Here is a 20536-nt window from a genome sequence, read left to right on the forward strand (position 1 = left end):
AAAGGAAAAACGCAGCAAAGAAACTGGAAGGGAGAAGAGGAGAGAGGAGGAAGAAACGGCAATGAGAGCGATACAGCCGTGAATCGCATCGAGGCTGCGAGCGGACTTTTTTGACATTGGTCGCGAATGAGATGAGGCTTCCTGTGAAAGGGATTGCCCGCGACATCGTCCTATATTGCGATTGCAATTAAACCTGCGTCTCAGGTTTTATCACCAAGTGTGAGTTATTGTTGGAGGGAGCAAGGGCCTGCATTACAGGCCTATACGCCATTTTGTCCTCGAACAGGCTGTCCACTTGGTGCATCTTGTTTTGTCGTTGGGATTCCCATATCGACATCATTGTGTTGATCGCCGTTGGTTTGCATATTAGCTCAATTTCCATATCACCTCTCACCTCGTAACTCCTCATCTGCCTCCATGCTGATACCTGCCTGTTCTCGTCATTCTGCACGGCTTCAACCAGCGTGGGGATCCATGCACAGACTTTGGGGAATGTTACATTCCACTCACCTTTGGCATGTCATGAGTTCATTGCTTTGAGAGCATTGGGGAATGATGGTACCATCACATGTATTGTTCATTTGATGCAAGTGACATTTTCATTGTACTTTCTTTAACAGTGTTGTTATTGTGTATGTGAGAGTTCTTAATACAATTACTTGTTTTGTTTTACAATTTCATTGGTGTGCTTTTACCATGGTTTATTAGAACATTCAAGATAACAAATCTTTTCTGTCGTGTTCCCTCTCGAGACTCTGATGTGCATCGTAACTGGGCTTTGGGGAGGTAATACGTAACAGTATGAAAGATCATGGTTTTAAATTTGGGACGATCTGAGATGGTAATGAACAGCTGTCTTGAAGACCTGGAGGGAATACCTGAACTTGTCTTGAATACCTAAACCTGTAAATAAAAAAAATTCCAAAACATTGTGCTTCAGACTAACAGCACAAAGAGTCTGATAATTGGCAAATACACTGGATTTGCGATTGAAGGTTTCACATACGGTACAAGTGAAGTTCCATTTTAACACCCAAGGAAGAGAGCATGATGGGAATATAGTCATATTGGCATCACTGAGGGAGACCTGATTGAAAGAAACCCTTCTGCCAATTCTCTGATGTGCAATTTGATCGTGGTTTAAGCCAATGAGCGCTCCCATAGTATGACACCTTTCGACAGGATGCTGCTGAGCTAGCGAACTTACTTTTGAGCTGTCTAGCCTCCGGTTTTTTTTCTTCCTGAACTGACTATAAACTGTTGGATTTGTGCTTCGCAGGTACGATCCAAAATCACAGTCTCTTAAATTGACTTTAATATGGATGCCCAGTAAAGATCCCATGATGTCTTTTGTAAAGAGACAAATTATTGGTGGCTTCTCTGTGTTCTATCACCTCCGTTTTACCTCCGCCACCAAAGGTGGATGGAGGTTATATGTTTTCACCCCTTGTCTGTCTGTTTGTTACTTGCGAAAATCGAAGATATTTCAAGTATATTGGTTGGTCTTGTGCGTTATTCTGTCTGTCTGTATGTCTGTATGTCTGTTTGTCTGTTTGTCTGTTTGCCTGTTTGTCTGTTTGTCTGTTTGTCTACATGTCTGTCGCCTACAGGTCACAATTTTCAACCCATCTTCAGGAAACTTCACCAAATGGTAAAGTTGGTCATAAGCAAGAAGCCTATTGTATTTGGGGTCAAAAGGTCAATAGATCAACATACGAAAAAGGTTACCAACTTTGTCAAATTTCTAAAATCCTCAATTTTCATCCGATTGACTTGAAGTTTTAAAAGGATTTGCATATCTGGACAATGAATTGAACCAACAACTATTTTTGAGGTCAACATAGGCCAAAAGGTCAAGATAGGCCAAATTTCTAAAATCCACAATTTTCATCCGATTGACTTGAAGTTTTAAAAGGATTTGCATATCTGGACAATGAATTGAACCAACAACTATTTTTGAGGTCAACATAGGCCAAAAGGTCAAGATAGGCCAAATTTCTAAAATCCTCAACTTTCGTCCGATTAACTTGAAATTTGAAGAGAATTTGCATATCTGGACAATGAATTCAACCAACAACTATTTTTGAGGTCAACATAGGCTAAAAGGTCAACATAAACCGAATTTCTAAAATCCTCAATTTTCAACCGATTGACTTGAAATTTGAAGAGGATTTGCACATCTGGTTATTAAATTCAACCCCCAAGTATTTTGGATGCCATCATAGGCCAACAACTTAATTTAGGGATTTCGCAAGTATCGTGCGATACACAACATATTTCTTGTTTGTTTGTTTGTCTGTCTGTGAACAATATATCACAAAATGTTGTGGACGGATTCGGACTAAATTTGGCAGAGAGGTGGTGTATCTGACACGAACGAAATTATTCGATTTTGGTGAATAACCGGATTTGGATCCGGCTCATATAATTTTTTTAAGTGTTTCTCCACCATTTGGAGATAGGGCCGTAATGATATATATATATAGCAGGAGATCTCAAAAAGTTATGGACGGATTTGGACGAAACCTGGTAGAAAGGTGTGTGTGTGTGTGTGATACAGGGACTAATCGATTCGATTTTGGTGAAGATCTGAATATGGATTCGGATACGAGAATTATTAACTCCGCCACCAACGGTGGATGGAGGTTATGATTTCACCCCTGTCTGTTTGTCTGTTTATCCGTTTGTTTGTTCGTTTTTTTGCGAAAAAGATATCTCAAAGGTTGTGTACGGATTCGGATGAAATTTGTCAGAGATGTAGCGTATGTGACAAGGACCAAATTATTAGATTTGGTGAAGATCTGGATTCGGATCCGGCTACTATAATTTTTTAAGTGATTATTCACCATTGGGAGATCGGGCTAAAAACGATACATAGCAGGATATCTCAAAAAGTTATGGACGGATGTGGCCAAAACTTGGTGGACCGATTGGGCGTCTGACAAGGACGAATCGATTAGATTTTGTTAAAGATCTGAATATGGATTCAGATACGAGAATTATTAAAATTATAAGTGTTCTTCACCATTGAGGGATCGGGCGAAAATCGAAATATAACACGATATTTTAAAAGGTTATGGATGACATGACTAAACTACAGTCACGTGAAAAAGTAAGTACACCCCATATAAAGTTTTGACTTTTTCAACATATTTCAACGTACAGCTATTTGATCTTCATTTCAACAATATTGACAGATAAAGGTGATATAACATAACAAATATCATGAAACATTAACATTTTATCGTCCATTGTATAATTTAAATAAACATAAATGCAAATTTCGCTTGTGGAAAAAGTAAGTACACCCCTACATTTATCACTACTTCAAATACCTAAAATTAGAATCAGGTGCACCAGTTCAGGAGCAAAACGATTAGAACATCGTTAGAGAGGATATTGGAGGAACCTGTCTTATTTAACCTCAGACATTTAGTTTGGTATGCTCTTTGTTGTTGAAGTGTGCGGCGTCACCATGCCTCGATCAAAAGAGCTCGCTGAGGCCTTCAGAAAGAAGGTTATATATGCCTCCGAGTCTGGGAAGGGATTTAAAAAGATCTCCAAACAATTTGAAATCAATCATTCGACTGTCTGGAAGATCATCTACAAGTGGAGAAGATTCCAAAGAACTGCCAACTTGTTCAGGCCAGGCCGCCCCAGCAAGTTCAGCCCGAGAGCAGACCGCAAGATGCTGAAAGAAGTCTCTAAGAACCCCAGGATGTCATCCCGGGACCGACAAGTAGCTCTTGCCACTGTTGATGTCAAAGTGCACGAGTCTACCATCATAAAGAGGCTGCAAAAATTTGATCTACATGGGAGGTGTGCAAGGAGGAAACCTTTGCTGTCCAGAAAGAACACCAGGGCAAGACTAAAGTTTGCCAATGAACACCGAGGCAAAAACCAGCACTTCTGGAACAATGTGCTCTGGACAGATGAGTCAAAGGTAGAGCTATTTGGCCACAGTACCAGAAGACATGTTTGGCGAAAACCAAAGACAGCATTTGACCACAAGAACCTGATACCAACTGTAAAGCATGGTGGTGGAAATATTATGGTTTGGGGCAGCTTTGCTGCATCAGGGCCGGGGCAGCTCACCATCATCGAATCCACTATGAATTCTTCATTGCACCAGAGGGTGCTTGAGGATAATGTGAGGCCATCTGTCCGAAAGTTGAAGCTCAACCGAAGGTGGACCTTGCAACATGACAATGACCCTAAACATACCAGTAAATCCACCAAGGAATGGCTGAAAACAAAGAAATGGAGGGTTCTGGAATGGCCAAGTCAAAGCCCGGAACTAAATCCCATCGAGATGTTGTGGGGGGATTTGAAACGAGCTGTGCATGCAAGAAACCCCTCAAACATTGCACAGCTGAAATAATTCTGCATGGAGGAGTGGGCAAAAATTTCTCCCAGTCGACGTCAGAGACTGGTAGACAGTTATAAGAAACGCCTACTTGAGGTTGTTTCTGCCAAAGGGGGCAATACCACCTATTAGAGCCAAGGGTGTACTTACTTTTTCCACATGTGAAATTTGCATTTATGTTTATTTAAATTATACAATGGACTACAAAATGTAAATGTTTCATGATATTTGTTATATTATATCACCTTTATCTCTCAATATTGTTGAAATGAAGATCAAATCGCTGTATGTTGAAATATGTTGAAAAAGTCAAAACTTTGCATGGGGTGTACTTACTTTTTCACATGACTATGTGAAATGAGTTGGTTAGGTGGCGAGAACAAGCTGATTAGATTTTGGTTCAGGTCCGAATCCAGCTCCGGCCTATCAGTGGGATACAAAACAAAATGTTCAGCCTGGCGGAGGTTTGTGTTCTACTGAGTGCCGTTCTAGGTCTACTCACACCCTCTGCCCTCTATCTCAGGTTTAAACAGGGTCCGCACAGGATGGCAGTAAGTATCTTCTTCTTAAATACCAAGGCATCAAAAATGAAGTGAAAAGATCCTGGAAGCTGAAGAGCACCAACATTGTACCAGTGAATATTGGAGCAATGGGAATGCTAAAGAAGAACCTCACAGAGATCTTAAAAACCATCCCTGGGAATATTACGACAAACGAACTGCAGTTAGACGTTGTCTGAGGTTCGGTGATGATCCTCAAAAGAACCATCGGAACAAAACTTTGAGAATAAGAAAACTTCATAAACTGGTCCATGAATCATGATCCCTTCCTGAAACGGAGGTGGATACATTTCGAGACCTGGGAGGACGGGAGTTAATTTCCACCTTCTGAAACCCGCAAATGGAGATACTAGAAAACGAGACACACATACACACAGCGCATGCGCGAAAGGCATCATTAGCATTCATACATCATTTTAAAGTCGCGGATTGAATCTCATCAGTCCAAAATGCTTTCGCCAACATTATTTCTTTACATCGCAAAATAAAAACAATGTTTTGCCGATAGAAGAGCTTGGGTTTTCATTATTATTATTATTCATATATATATATATATATTATATTGTTATATTATTATTTTAGGGATTTCACAAGTCTTTCGCAAGATACACACACATACATTCTATGTATAGAGAGAGCGATAGAGATATAGAGATAGAGGTATGGAGAAAGAGATATAGAGAGATAGATAAACAAACAAACAAATAAACAAACAAGAACGGCACTCAGTAGAGAGCACATACCTCCACCTGGTTGGCCACATCACTCAATGGTAAAGAATCACTTTAAAAATTCTACTAGCCGGATCCGGATCCGGATCTTCACCAAAATTGAATAGATTCTTCCTTGTCAGACACCCAACCGGTCCACCAACTTTCATCTAAATCCGTCCATAATTTTTTGAGATATCCTGCTATGTATCGATTTTGACCCTATTTCCCAATGATGAAGAATCACTTAAAAATTAAATAATTCACATATCCGAATCTATCTTCAGATCTTTACCAAAATCGAATCGAATCGTCCTTGTCAGACATCCAACCGGTCCACCAAATTTTGTCCAAACCCTTCAACAACTTTTTGAGATATCCTGCTATGTATCGTTTTTGGCCCTATCTCCCAATGGTGAAGAATCACTTTAGAAATTCTTGTAGCCGGATCCGAATCCATATCTTCACCAAAATCTAATCATTTTGTCCTTGTTACATACGCTACATCTCTGCCAAATTTCGTCCGAATCCGTCCGCAACTTTTTGAGATTTGTTCACAGACAAACGGACAGACAAACGGCCAGACAAACAGAAAGGCGTGAAAACATAACCTCCATCCACCTTTTGTGGCGGAGGTAACAAACGCACCGGCACCTTGCAGGCAGGTGTTATAATATTTTCTTCATCGGACAGGTTGTCATAAACCCTTTTCACTTTGCGTTGAGTAGATTTGCAAGAAACATTCCTCGGATTAAACGTATCGTTGGTCCGTTCTCCACCAGACCTGTAGCTGCTGCTGATGGAAACTATTTTGGACATCGCCGAAGCTTATGGCAGACATGAAACAAAAGGGAACATAAATACCTGCCATGTCTCATAAACATGATTGTATAGTGAGGCGAAAATACTTATTCAGCACTTAGGCACTCATAAGATGCATTAAAGAGCTTATCCATCTTCTAACCTTTCTTCTCAGCAATATTTCTGCCAAATTTTGCATTTCCCCAACCTTTCGTTCGCTCATATCCTGTCCACTATAGCCTCAGCTTTTTGGGAGCAGTACTACATCAGCATCTTTAACGATATGTTATACGGTACGTGATGACGGTTATTAAAAAAATAGATGCTTGGACTATCGAAAGTACAGTGAAAGAAAAATGTATTGGTGTGGAAGGTGATTGGTGTGGAGGTAAAGTGCAGGTGATTTGAGAGGGGGGCAGGATGGGTGCGAGCAACAAATGATTTATACAGTGTCGATAAGCTATATCATGAGACTCATCAATCAAATGTACAATACACTGGACACTATGCCGGTGCTACGGGGAGAGTCTTCTGCCCTTACGCATTGAAAACATAGGGGCAATACCCCTGGCGCTCACCTGGTAGAATAAACAGTAAAAACATTGACTAAAGGTATTTTAAACCAATTTCAGTGGTTGCTAGAAGACAACGCAGCATGTGGAATCATACTAACATAATCATAAGACTTTAAACAAACAAAGAAGAAAATACCTATTTTGGGGGGCAACCCGCCCCGTAGGCCCCAAATTGGCAGATTCTTTTTAATGCCGTGAACAAACATTGGTACACCACGGGTGATGAAGGTTGTGGTGAAGTTTCATCGAAATTGTGTGTGTAGTTTCTGAGTAAAAAGCAAATTCATATTTTGGGGGGTCAAACCTGGATCCACTTTGACCCCGGAAGACCCCCATAGACCCCGATTTTTTTTAAATGCCGTGAACAAACTTTAGTCACAACACAACAGATATAATTTGTGCCAGGTTTCGTCACAATTCCTTCAGCGGTTTCGGAGAAGAAGTTGCAAGTGTTTACGGACTGACGGACGGCCAACGCGTCATTGCATAAACTCCCAGGAACTTCGTTCCAGGTGAGCTAATAATACGTGGGTGAGTCGCAGTTTTTGAGATGGAGGCTTTATTGATCCCCATAGAATGCAACACAAATCAGCATCTACGTCACCCTGATGTCTTCCTCACCTCACATGCCTCACCCTCTCATGCTATACATATGTATGTATGTATGTATGTATGTATGTATGTATGTATGTATGTATGTATGTATGTATGTATGTGTGTATATATATATATATATATATATATATATATATATATATATATATATATATATATATATTTATACAGACTTGGCATTTAATATGGAATATTTTTTTGTGGGGGTGAACTTACTTTTCAAGATGTCTTAGAACCAAAAGTTCATTGGAATTATGTTGAAATTATTCTAGATTTTGTTAATGTGACCTTTAAAAGAAACAAAAACCACATTTGACATTTCGAAACAAATAAATTGATCCTTGAAAGCGATGTAAACTGATATCGAACTCAATTCATGGACAGTACTGTGTTAAACTTCTTTACGTTTTCCAGAAGTATCTCTTTATTTTGCACATTAGCCAAATTTTTTTTTAACAAAAACAAAAGTTAAATTACGACTGGGATTACCGACAGTAAAATTACAGTTCAATACTTCATGTAACCCGCACGAGCATTCAGGAGAGCATGTACACGTTGAGGCATGCTGTTCACGAGATTTGCCAAGGTTTGGACAGGAATCGCTTGCCATGCAGTGACAATAGCCTGCTGCAATTCACGCACAGAGGTCGGCTGCTGGTCCAAGTGGTCGATTTGACGCGTTAATTCTGCCCACAAGTTCTCCATCGGATTCATATCCGGGGACATGGCAGGCCACTCCATATGCTCCACACCATGGTCAGCAAGAAAGTGTTGGATCATGTGAGTGTTACGTGGTCCCCTCGGTGAATACCTGGTCTCAGTGACCCCCGGACCGTGAGAGGAACTTCGCCAGAAAGCTGTATTATATATGGGCTTTCGCCACGCAATCCATATGAATTTCACCCAAGAGACAACTGACGTTCAAGGATATATTTCAATGGTAATGATACCATACAATTTCAATGACACAACCACGGAGATTTTCCCCGAGCCATCAACAATACACAACCATCAACAATATTTCAATGACACAACCACGGAGATTTTCCCCGAGCAATCAACAATACACTACCATCAACAATTCCCCAGCCACAATCAATTCCCTATGAGTAAGATGGCCATCTTATATACGTGTGTCCCGGTGAGTACTCTCGACACCCTTTTGGTCTCGGTCCCGCACAATGTCTCTGGGCCCCTCCTGACCAAGATGATAGTCGGCGTCGCCGCACTCGGGCGGTTGAACGAACCCCGGGTGGACGTGTTTCCACCGGGCAGGTATCGTACCCGGCACCCCGGCTACAGCCCCTCGTGGCCACGCGACGCGGGGACGGGAAAGCAAGCCAAAAGCCCCACGCCGCTTGCCAGGCGTGTTAGGCCCCAACGGGCGACCCGCACGCGTCTGTTTAGACGGTGCCGCAAACGATGCCAGACGCGGTCGATGCACGGCCCCACGTCAACTTGACGTCTCCACCGGGCAGGTACACGTCCCGGTGATTCCTCTCGCCAGACAGGCTTCGGAACGCCGCTTTTCCACGCAGCGCAAGGTCGATCCCACCTTTGGTCGGAGCGGGGCGAGGAAGAATACTACTCGTCCCTTTTCTTCCTCGTGTCTTTTTCCTCTTCCGTTTCCGGTCACTTCCGTTTCCGGCCACTTGTTCAGAAGGGCTCCTGACCCTCCAATCACAACAACCCTTAATATACTACACACGGATAAGCAAAGACCTGAATGGTAATCCACATACATTCACATAAATATGTAACACTCCCCCCCTTCAAGAAAGAAAGTTTGAACCCAGCGAAAACTTTCTTTGCCGGCCAATTTGGAGAAACAAACCAGATAACTCAACCCCCCCACCTTATCAGTTGTCCCCGGGCACAGTTATCACTTAAAAATAAAGCAACCAAAATTTCACCACAACCCCTCCAGATTACTCACTCTGGACTAAGCACCAGCAACGACATTGTCCCTGCCAAATCAAACTCCATCTCCTGACCCTCTGACTTTGACCGCCAGTTTCTTGTGAATGAAGGTTAAGGGGTTGATCAAAGATCCAAAGTTAAGCCACTCGATAGCACTTTTTCCGGGAGGCCAAGCCGAGTATTCACTACATGGATGCCTTTAGGAACGTGGAGTTCACGGTTAGTCCGTGCAGGAAAGTTCTCTACATGGGCGCCTTGAGGAACGTGGAGTTCACGGTTAGTCCGTGCATGAAAGTTCACCACATGGACGCCTTTAGGAACGGCGTTCACGGTTAATCCGTGTAGGAATCTTGGCTCGGCGGCTCCGCCGCATTCAGTGCTTCAACTTCTCAGAACTTCCCTAATAATTAGGGTGGGACCACTTGTCCCTGTAGTCCCATGAATAGCGGTCTCCTTCTCGGCCACTACATTGCCAATCCTTCCTTCGGGAGCGGCCATAACTCCGGGAGCCTACATAATAATATTGATTGCGGCCACCACCAAAACTACCGCCCAGTTGTTCTCTCCTGTAGACCTCTCGACGCCTACGAAATGCCTTCCCTACTGTTATGGTCCGACCCTCCAAATCCTTGCCATTCCAATTCTTCTCTGCCTCTCTGGCGTCTTTTGTGCTGGCAAACGTGACAAAGCCGAACCCTCTTGACTGTTGCGTTTCCCAGTCTCTTACCAACCGCACTTCCACCAGCGGCCCATATCTGTTGAAGACAGAGGTCAGAACTTCTTCCTCTGTTTTGAAGTTCAGTCCCCCTACAAATAACTTGGCACTTTTGTCGCCATCCCGAGCTGGTGTGGCGTTATTTTCCCTGCTGGGCTCTTTACCAACCCTCAGGTTACCATAAACTTGACCCCCGGCCAAATCATTCCCGATAACCACAGATACACCCTCTACAGGAAGCGTGGCTTGTAAACCGACGGTGACCGGTCCTGACACCAAATCGGACTCCAAATGGATGACATGAAGGGGAGCACTAACACCGCCCCCGATCCCCTGTAAACGAACACTATCCCCCGTTGCCGTCTCCTCGGACCATGGCAAAATGCCTTCAAGCATTAAAGATTGATGTGCCCCTGTGTCCCTCAATATCCTAACCGGTTTCCGGTTAGTCGAGGCTCCATCCCGTGACACAAACCCCTCTGAAATAAATGGTTGGTAACCCTTTTGATGGCGATTTCTCACAATGGCCATTGCGTTTGGAGTCGTAGTAGTCGGACTCCGCTCTGGGTCTTCGCTTTTCATGCGGTAACAACTGGACATCAAGTGTCCAGGTTTCTTGCAAAAAGCGCAAGTAGGCCCGGAGGAAAAACTCGTGGTCTGCCTCGGGCCCCCCGAACTATAAGTTTGTCTTGGGCCCGCATCCCTCTGATTTCGAACAGGTGGGGTATCATAGTTGTCCCCATAATCATCTCGAGGCCGCCGCCATGTATGGTCGTTCTCCGCACCTGCTGTTCCCCACCTCCCCTGCGGAGATCTAGGCGAGGAGTTAGGTTCGTGGACCCCTATTCGGTGGGTTAAGGCATAATCATCTGCCATGGTGGCTGCGTCCCACAACTTTGGTACTTTCTTTTCCTGCAGGTACACTTTGATGTCCTCGTGGACACACTGCTGGAATTCCTCCACCAGGATCAAGTCCCGCAATGTTTCGAAGTCTTTCCCGACTCCTTTTGACTCACACCACCGATCAAACATGTTTTCTTTCACTCTGGCAAACTCCACATGGGTCTCACTCTCCCTCTTCCTGGCATTCCTGAATTTTTGCCTGTAAGCTTCCGGAACCAACTCATAGGCCTTGAGGATGTGCTTCTTCAGTACCTCATAATCTGCACATTGGTCCATTGGTAGCGCCGAATAAATTTCCTGAGCTTTCCCCACCAGCACACTTTGCACGAGTATGGTCCAGGCCTCCTCCGGCCAGTTTAATTGTCGAGCCACTTTCTCAAAGTGTGGAAAAAATTTCGCGACTTCTTTTTCACTGAACGGTGGAACCAGCCTCACATGTCTGCCCACATCCCAGGTTTTCTGGTTAGGTGTCGACCCCGTCAGCAAGGGTGGTGCCTCTCCCCGTTCTCTCATTAACTCCAGCTCTTTGAATTTGATTTCTTGCTGAAGCTCCATGTCACGTTCCTTTAATTCCCTTTCCGCTTTTCTCTCCTCTGCTTCGAGGTCCCTTGCAGCTCTCCTCTCCTCCGCTTTTCTCCCTTCTAACCTTTCCTGGAGTTCTCGTTCCACTCTCCTTTCCTCTGCTTGCTTCTCTTCTCTCCTCTCTTCTGCTTTCCTTTCCTCTTCTGCTCTTTCCTTTTCTGCTTTCCTTTCTTCTTCTGCTCTTTCCTTTTCTGCTTTCCTTTCTTCTTCTTTGATCCGTTCCTGGCTCCGTAATTGCAACTCCAGTTTCCGGAGCTCAACGTCTTCTGGTTCTTCGGGTAGCCACTCCCAGGCTAACTCGTCCCATGTTCCTAATCCCACCATAGATTGTATCACCGTGGCCTGCAACTCTGCCTTCCTCAAATTAGTTCGGACCTCCAAGTTAAAATGTTTGGCCAATTTCAAGAGGTCCGACTTTAGCAACGCTCTGAACTGTGCCTCACTCGGGGTTACCCCAAAGTTCTGTGCCACAAACGCCATGGTGCCTATCGTTAACACCTGTTAACCTTCACCCAAGACTTTACCCCAATTTCTCAAATTTTTTTTACCAATTAATAATTAATTAATAAATTTTAATTACTAAAAAAATTATTATTTTATTATTTTATACAATTTTAAATCCCGGACGTAGACCCAATTGCGAAACCTTTTCTTCCTCGTGTCTTTTTCCTCTTCCGTTTCCGGTCACTTCCGTTTCCGGCCACTTGTTCAGAAGGGCTCCTGACCCTCCAATCACAACAACCCTTAATATACTACACACGGATAAGCAAAGACCTGAATGGTAATCCACATACATTCACATAAATATGTAACACGAGTACGATGAGGCCGTGCATTGTCATCTTGGAAGACAAAGTTTCCTCGAAAGGCTGCACGAGCAAATGGAAGCAATGTTTCTTCCAGAATGACCCTGTACTTGAACTGGTTCAGGTTTCCATTCAGAACAACCAGGTCAGTTTTGCCCCCTGCATGAAAAGCAGCTCAAACGGTCACCCCACCACCTCCAGCTTGGACTCTTGGCACTACACAATCTTTGTTGTAGGCTTCATGCACTTGTCTGCGCACTCGGATGCGGCCATCTTGACGATAGACCAGAAATCTAGACTTGTCACTGAAGGTCACGTGATTCCATTGTCCTGGCTGCCTTTGACGGTGCTCTCTGGCCCACTGCAATCGGCGCTGGCTGTGTTGTCTGGTCAGGCGTGGCTTTCTCAGGGGACGCCTGGCCCGATAGCCTGCTTGAACCAGTCGTTGGTTGACTAGCCTTCTGGATACAGGCACATTTGCCAGTTGCTGCCACTCAGCCCTAAGCCGATTAGCTGACTTGGTACGGCCATTGCGGACTAACCGGTGCAGCTGGCGATCATCCCTCCTTGTGGTTCTGCGGGGACGTCCTGGCCTCGGTATTGGAGTAGGGACACCCCTCTGAGCATTTCGTTTCAGGATCTTTGACACCTGACCTTGAGTGATGCCATACTGTCGAGCAATAGCACGCTCTTTCATGCTGTAATTTCGTAAAGCCACCACTCCATGACAAACAGCATTGTCGAGTTGACGGACCATCTCCAGAGGAAGCGGCAATAACTTTTGGAGACTTGCAGCAGTTGTTTTCCACTAATACAGAATGCAACAATCCTTGTATACCCGACTGTGAAGCCAATCATCAAATGCACCTGTCCGTACATTTTGTCCCGCCACCTGTGATATAATCCTGTTGTTGACTTCTTGCTGCTACAGACAATCAGTGACATGGTTCTCTTAACAAATAAATCACCAAAGTGTAAAAGAAACTCACCAGATTGATATACTGAGTTAAGAAAGTAAACCCAAGTCAAGAAAAAAAAATATTCCATATTAAATGCCAAGTCTGTATATATATATATATATATATATATATATATATATATATACATATATATATATATATATATATATATATATATATATGAATGTTGGGGTCGGGCATATATAGATCCAGGTAGATCTGCATAGGTAGGTGCTTCGATGATCGTGGATAGCAAGAACCACTTCGATGTACAGTAAGTCAGGGACCTTTCGAGCCCGAATTTCGGATTAAGCTTGTGTCTTCATCCCAGTCACAAGGGGGCAGGGCTTGTTAACTAGATTAGGGCATAAGGATAATATTTCCTTGTGTGTAATTCCCTCTGTGATCTATCCATTGTCCCATATGGCAACGCATATGGACATGTAAGTTAGGAATCCCACCATTAGGGCACACATTAATAAAAACTTCCCTCTCAGAAAAAGACTTACTGGAAGAACAGACCGGAAGCTGCTGTGCATTATGCCAGCATGGCAATGAAACATCGAACAGGCAGGCAATAGCCACTCCCAGAAGGACTCGTGATTGACCGGGGGGAGGGGCGAGTAAGAAGAAGGCCATCGATTGGCAGAGTAGGAAGAGAGGAGCTGATTGACCACGGAACGATGGCATGAGGTGGGGAGCATGAAGCGCTCGGCCAATGGGAAGAGCCAGTGATGTCAGATGACAAGCCACACAATGAACCGCGAGCCGACATTTTTCCTTCTGGGTGTTGGATGTGTTACAGATTTGTCACTTCCGTCGTTGTGGTTTTCATCCACCGTAAGAATTTTTGGTTCCATGTACTATTATTGTTATCGTTTAAGTGAAATGGAGATAACTGTTTTCAAAAGGTAAAAAATTAGTGTTTTAAAAGAAACCAGAAACCGGATCGGGAGAAACCGGAAGAAGAAGAGGAGGAAGAAAAAAAAGGGGGGCAAGTGAGGTCGGGAAGAAAAGCCGAGCTGCTTTGAGGTCTCGAGGAGACGCTGGCGAACGGGGGTCATGAGCGAACTTTGGGTTTCCTGGTAAAGGGACTCCTGGGACAGAGTGGTTATCGCTGTGACAGATAAACCTGCGTGTCGGGTTTTGTGGTTGATTCCGAAGAGAATCGTTGGAGAGCAGGTACGCCTCCAATACGGGCCCGACGGCCATTTCGCCTCGCTCCCGCCATTTCGCATCGCTCCAGCTTTTTCACCTCGCTCCAGCCATTTCACCGCACCCAGCCGTTAGCCTGGATTGCGTGTGTAACGTGGATTTCGAGTGGGAATTTGCGGTCCTCCATTTGGGAGCCGTTGAACATTCATATCCGAAGGTGTGATTTCCCAATCGCCTTTTGGGTGCACCTTTGCACCTCTTTGGCAGCGTTGACTGTCAGCCGACCTGGATTCTGGTCTCGATACGACATTTTTCTTGCGATCACCGGAGCGTGGATCGACTTTGGCTTGGTGCCGGGACAGTGACTTTGGGAATGTTCTTTTCGCTCACTTGGAGCACAGTGAGTTATTGAATAAGAAACTGATGGTACTATCATAGGAATGATATAATATTTGCTGTACAATTGATTAATATTGTACTTGTGCTGTTATTCTGGTATGACATTAATACAATACTTGTTTTTTTGTAACAATTGTTTATTTTTTTTTTATTATTTTTTTTTTTTGTATACTGAATCGAGGCTCGTGAAAGAGCTAACATTTATTTCACAAACAAATCAACCAGACAAACAAAATATACAAAAAGAGGGAGCGGAAGACAAGATGGGGAGAGAAGGGGAAGCACACAACCACAACATTTGAGAGCAGGGAGAAGTGTGGGAGGGAGAGGGCTTGGGGGCAGGAGGCGTGGGAAGGGGGGGGGGGGTGGGAGAAGTATAAAACACAAGGGGACCGAAATTAGCGAGGGTAGAAAAGATCAAGGTTTTGGATGGGGGAGGATAAGAGATGGTGGTGAACAGCTGTTTTAAAGACCTGGAGGGTGGAGTGGGATTGAAGAGAGTGAGGTAGTTTGTTCCAGAGGCGGGAGAAAAGAGTAATGAAGGAGTGAAGGTGAGCAGAAAGTCTTGATTTTGGCAGTTTAACCATAAGAGGGTTGCAGGCAGATCTTGTGTGACCTGTAGGAATATTTGGGGGACAGAGCCCAGAGAGGGCTGGGGGGGCAAGGCCAGAGAGGAGTCGGTAGAAGACGGAAAGACCACCAACCTGCCTGCGGTGAGTGAGTGAAAGGCCCTTGGAGTTAGCTTCATCGTGGGAGATTCCAATGATTCTGAACGCTTTGGTTTCAACAGTGTGAAGACGGGCTAGGTGTGGGGCAGGAGCACCAGACCAGAGGGGAGAGCAGTATTCCATAGAGCTGCGGATGAAAGCCTTGTATGTGGTGAGGAGCTCAGGTGTGCCAAGGAAGGACTTCGCACGACGGAGGATGCCCAGTTGGCGACTGGCTTTGGAGGCCAGATTTGAAATGTGGTTTTCCCAGGAAAGATCATGGCAAATAGTGAGACCCAAAAGCTTGAGTGACAGAACTTCTTGGAGAGGATTATTCAGAAAGTGGATGGGAGGGTTTTCCAGTCGGTCATTTCGGAGAAACATCGTAAGAGTGTGAGATTTATCAGGATTGAAAGACATGTTCCATTTGTTTGCCCAGTCTGTGATTTTGTCCAGGTCTGCAGAGACTGAGGAGGCTGCAGACTGCCGATCTGAGGGATGAGGAATGGAGCAACAGAGAGTAGTGTCGTCAGCAAAGAGATAGAGAGGATTTTCAAGAGAGTCAGAGAGATCATTGATGAAGACCAGAAAAAGCACAGGGCCCAGAACACTACCTTGGGGAACTCCAGCCTGAACAGGAAGAGGAGATGAGAGAAACCCATTCAGGGCCACATGTTGACTACGACCAGAGAGGAAGTCCGCCAGCCATGCGTGGAGATTTCCATGGATACCAAAGGAGGAGAGTTTGGTGAGCAGAGCAGGGTGCCAGACCGTATCGAAGGCACGTGAAATGTCAAGGGAGACGGCTCTAATTTCCTGTTTGGCGTTGAGGACCTCCATCCAGTGTTGAGAAAGCAGAAGCAGCATGTCCAGAGTAGAGTGACCAGGTCTGAAACCAAATTGATGATCAGAGATCAAGCCATTGGAGAAGAGGAAAGATTTCATATCTGAAGCAATGATGGATTCCATGACTTTGCTGATAATTGGGAGGAGGCTGATTGGTCTGTAGTTGCTGGGATCTGTTTTTGCACCTTTTTTGTGCAAAGCGGTGATGTTGGCTGATTTCCAAGCAGATGGCAGATGACCTTGAGCAAAGGAGAGGGTGAAGAGAACAGAAAGAGGGAGTGAAAGAGCGGAGGCACATGATTTTAGGACCCGTGGGCTGATGCCGTCAGGACCAGTTGCAGAATCAGAGTCGAGGGTTGACAGAAACTTTTCCACCTTGTCAGGAGGAAAGGACACAGAGTCCAGGAGCAGCTGGGTACGAGTGGGTACGGTGGGTACAGAGAGGGATGGGTTTGGGACACAAGATTTAGAGGCAAACACAGAGTTGAGGCATTCAGCTTTTTCACGTACGGAGTCAGCCGTTAAGCCGTTTGAGGTGAGGGAGGGGATGGAGGGGGAACAAACACCAGAAACAGATTTGACCAGACGCCACCAGGATTTGGAAGAGGGAGACAGATAAGAGAGTTCGGCACCATGCCACCATGGTTGGTGTGGTTTCACCATTGTTCATTGACAAACAGAATAACACATCTTTCTGCCGTGACTCCTTTTGGGGCTCGGATGTACACTGTGACCAGGGTTTGGGGAGGAGCACGTAACAGAAATTGGGGGCTCATCCGGGATAGAATTCCCAAACATTCCCCAAATTTGGAATTTTCTAACATTCCCAAATTTTTCTAAAAATTTGAAATTTTTTGTGTGAAGGTTAACAGGTGCTAACTAATAGTCACCATGGTGTTTGACGCAGAAAAGTTTGCGATGTCCCATAATGAGGCACAGTTCCAGGTGTTAAAAAAATCGGAACTCATGATATTGGCGAAATATTGTAACTTGGAGGTCCGAGTTAGTATGAAGAAAGCAGAGATTCAGACATTGGTGGTAGAATCTCTCGTGGGCCAAGGAACATGGGAAGAGGTAGCCTTGGATTGGTTACCAGAGGAAAAAGGAAATGTGGAGGTCTGGAAAATGGAGATTCAACTGCAGAGCCAGGAAAGGTTAAAATAGTTGGAATGGAAAGCCAAGGAGAGAAGAGCCGAGGAAAGAGCAGAGGAAAGGAAAGCAGAAAAGGAAAGAGCAGAACAGGCACGACAACTCGAGGAGAGAAGAGCAGAGGAAAGAAGAGCTGTAGAGGAAAGAAGAGCAGAGGAAAGAGCAGAGGAAAGGAGAGCCGAAAGGGAGTTAAAGGAACGGGACATGGATTATCAGGGGGAACTTAAACTCAAGGAGCTGGAATTACTGGGGGAACGGAGAGAAGTAGTATCCATGCCGGCTAGGTCGACAACCAGTCAGAACTCTTGGGATGTTGGTCGGCATGTGAGGCTGGTTCCCCCCTTCAATGAAAAGGAGGTAGCCAAGTTCTTTTTACACTTTGAGAAGGTGGCTCAAATGTTAAAATGGCCTGTGGGGTCCTGGACTATGTTAGTGCAAAGTGTTCTGGTGGGTAAAGCTCAAGATATCTATTCGGCTTTACCGATTGACCAATGTGCAGATTATGAGATCGTGAAGAAAGCCATTCTCAAAGCCTATGAATTGGTCCCTGAAGCTTACCGACAAAAATTCAGGAATGCCAGGAAGAGGGATAGTGTGACCCATGTGGAGTTTGCCAAAATGAAGGAAACTATGTTTGATAGGTGGTGTGAATCGAAGGAGATTGGGAAAGACTTCAACTTTTTACGACAATTGATCTTGGTGGAGGAATTCAAACAGTGTATCCACGTGGACATGAAAGTACATCTGGATGAAAAAAAGTACCGGAGTTGTATGAGGCAGAAACAGTGGCAGATGGCTATACCTTGAAACACAGGATGGGGTTCCACAAACCTAACTTCCCGCCTAGAGTTAGCCAGCGGAGTTACGGCAAATCAGGTCCGGAGAACAAATTTTCATGGAGGCGGCCTAGAGAGGACTATGGGGACAAATCTGTTACCGCGACTTTTAGGGATCAGAAGACTGCAGTTCCAAGACATACCTATCTTCCGGGGGGCCCGTGGCAGACCACGAGTTTTTCCTCCGGGCCGACTTGCGCTTTTTGCAAGAAACCTGGGCATTTAATGTCCCAATGTTACGCCCTGAAAAGGAAAAATCAGGAGCGGAGTCAGACTAGTTGAACTCCGAATGCGTTGGCCAATGCGAGAAATCTTCCTTGGAGGACAGTGCCTTGTGAAGGTTTCCGTGCCAAAGTTACGGCATCATAGAACGACCTTGTCCAAGAGGGTTACAAACCTTTTATTTCCGAGGGGTTTGCATCACTGTAGGGGGACTTAACTAACAAGAGACCTGTTAGGGTATTGAGGGACACAGGAGCACATCAATCTTTGATGCTTGAGGGCATTTTGCCATTGTCAGAGGAGATGGCAACGTGGGTTAGTGTTCTTTTACAGGGGGTTGGGGGCTATGTTAAAGCTCCTCTATATGTCATCTAGTTAGTGTCTGAGTTGGTGTCAGGACCGGTCACTGTGGGGTTACAAGCCACTCTTCCTGAAGAGGGAATCTCTTTCATTATCGGGAATGATTTGGCCGGGGGTCGAGTTTCTGGTAATCCGCTGTTGGTTGAAAAGCCCAGTATGGAAAATAACACAGCACAGTCAGAGCAGGAGATTCCGGGTATCTTTCCATCCTGTGCCGTGACTCGGGCTATGGGTAGGAAGTGCTCTGAAGAGAAAGAGAAGGAAGGTGATGTGGATGTGGGTTCCTTAGAGGTATTGGAGGAAAATTCTAGAAGAGATAATAGGAAAGAGAGTGACATCAAGGAACCGAAGGAAAAGGTGGCATCTGGACCAAAAGAGGAAATGGAGTGTCCGTCGGAGGCATCTGGGAACGAGGCTGAACAAACGGCGCTTGTCCGAAAGAGACTTGTTGAAGAACAACACAGAGATTCGGAGCTCCGGAGTTTGATTGATAAAGCCGTCACAGAGGAAGAGGCTATGAAGATACCTATTGGTTACTTCATTTAAGGGGAAATACTCATGAGAAAATTGAGACCACCGGAGGTGCCAGCAAATGATGAGTGGAAAGTGCATTACCAAATTGTGGTGCCACCACCGTACCAGGAGAATATTTTGAGTTTGGCGCATGAGACACCTTTGGCCGGGCACCTTGGAGTGAACAAGACATGTGGCAGAATTTTGGTACATTTTTTGTGGCCAGGATTGCGACGTGATATGGCGGAGATCTGTAAATCTTGCCATTCTTGTCAGCTGGTGGGAAAACCTAATCAGAAAGTCCCATCCGCACATTTAAAACCAATTCCAGCTTTTGAAGAGCCATTCAGCCGAGTCAATATTGACAATGTAGGCCCTTTACCTAAAACTAAGGCTGGACATCAGTATTTGCTGACCATCATGTGCGCTTCCACAAGGTTCCCAGAGGCAGTGCCTCTTAGAAAAATTACTGTGGCAGTTATTGCGAAGGCATTGATTAAATTTTTCACTTTGGTTGGCCTACCTAAGGTCATCCAGTCTGATCAGGGTTCCAATTTCACGTCAACGCTTTTTCAGCAAGTGTTACAATTGTGGGTAGTGGAGCAAGTAAGATCAAGTACTTACCATTCCGAGAGCCAAGGGGCCTTGGAAAGGTTTCACCAGACATTGAAGAATATGATCAGGCTCTCGCGAGATCACAGCGAGGTCACGTCTTTTCGAAGCTGTTCCATGCGCTCACGCTTTTGAAGCTAAGTGATCTTTCACATTTGTGTTTTTGTCGTATCTTTATCTTTCTTTCGGTGTATGTACCTATTGGGGTGACTTTAATAGGTTTCT

The sequence above is a fragment of the Myxine glutinosa genome, chromosome 4 (genome assembly GCF_964187855.1).
Source record: "Myxine glutinosa chromosome 4, kmMyxGlut1.1, whole genome shotgun sequence".
In the NCBI taxonomy this organism is placed as follows: Eukaryota; Metazoa; Chordata; class Myxini; order Myxiniformes; family Myxinidae; genus Myxine; species Myxine glutinosa.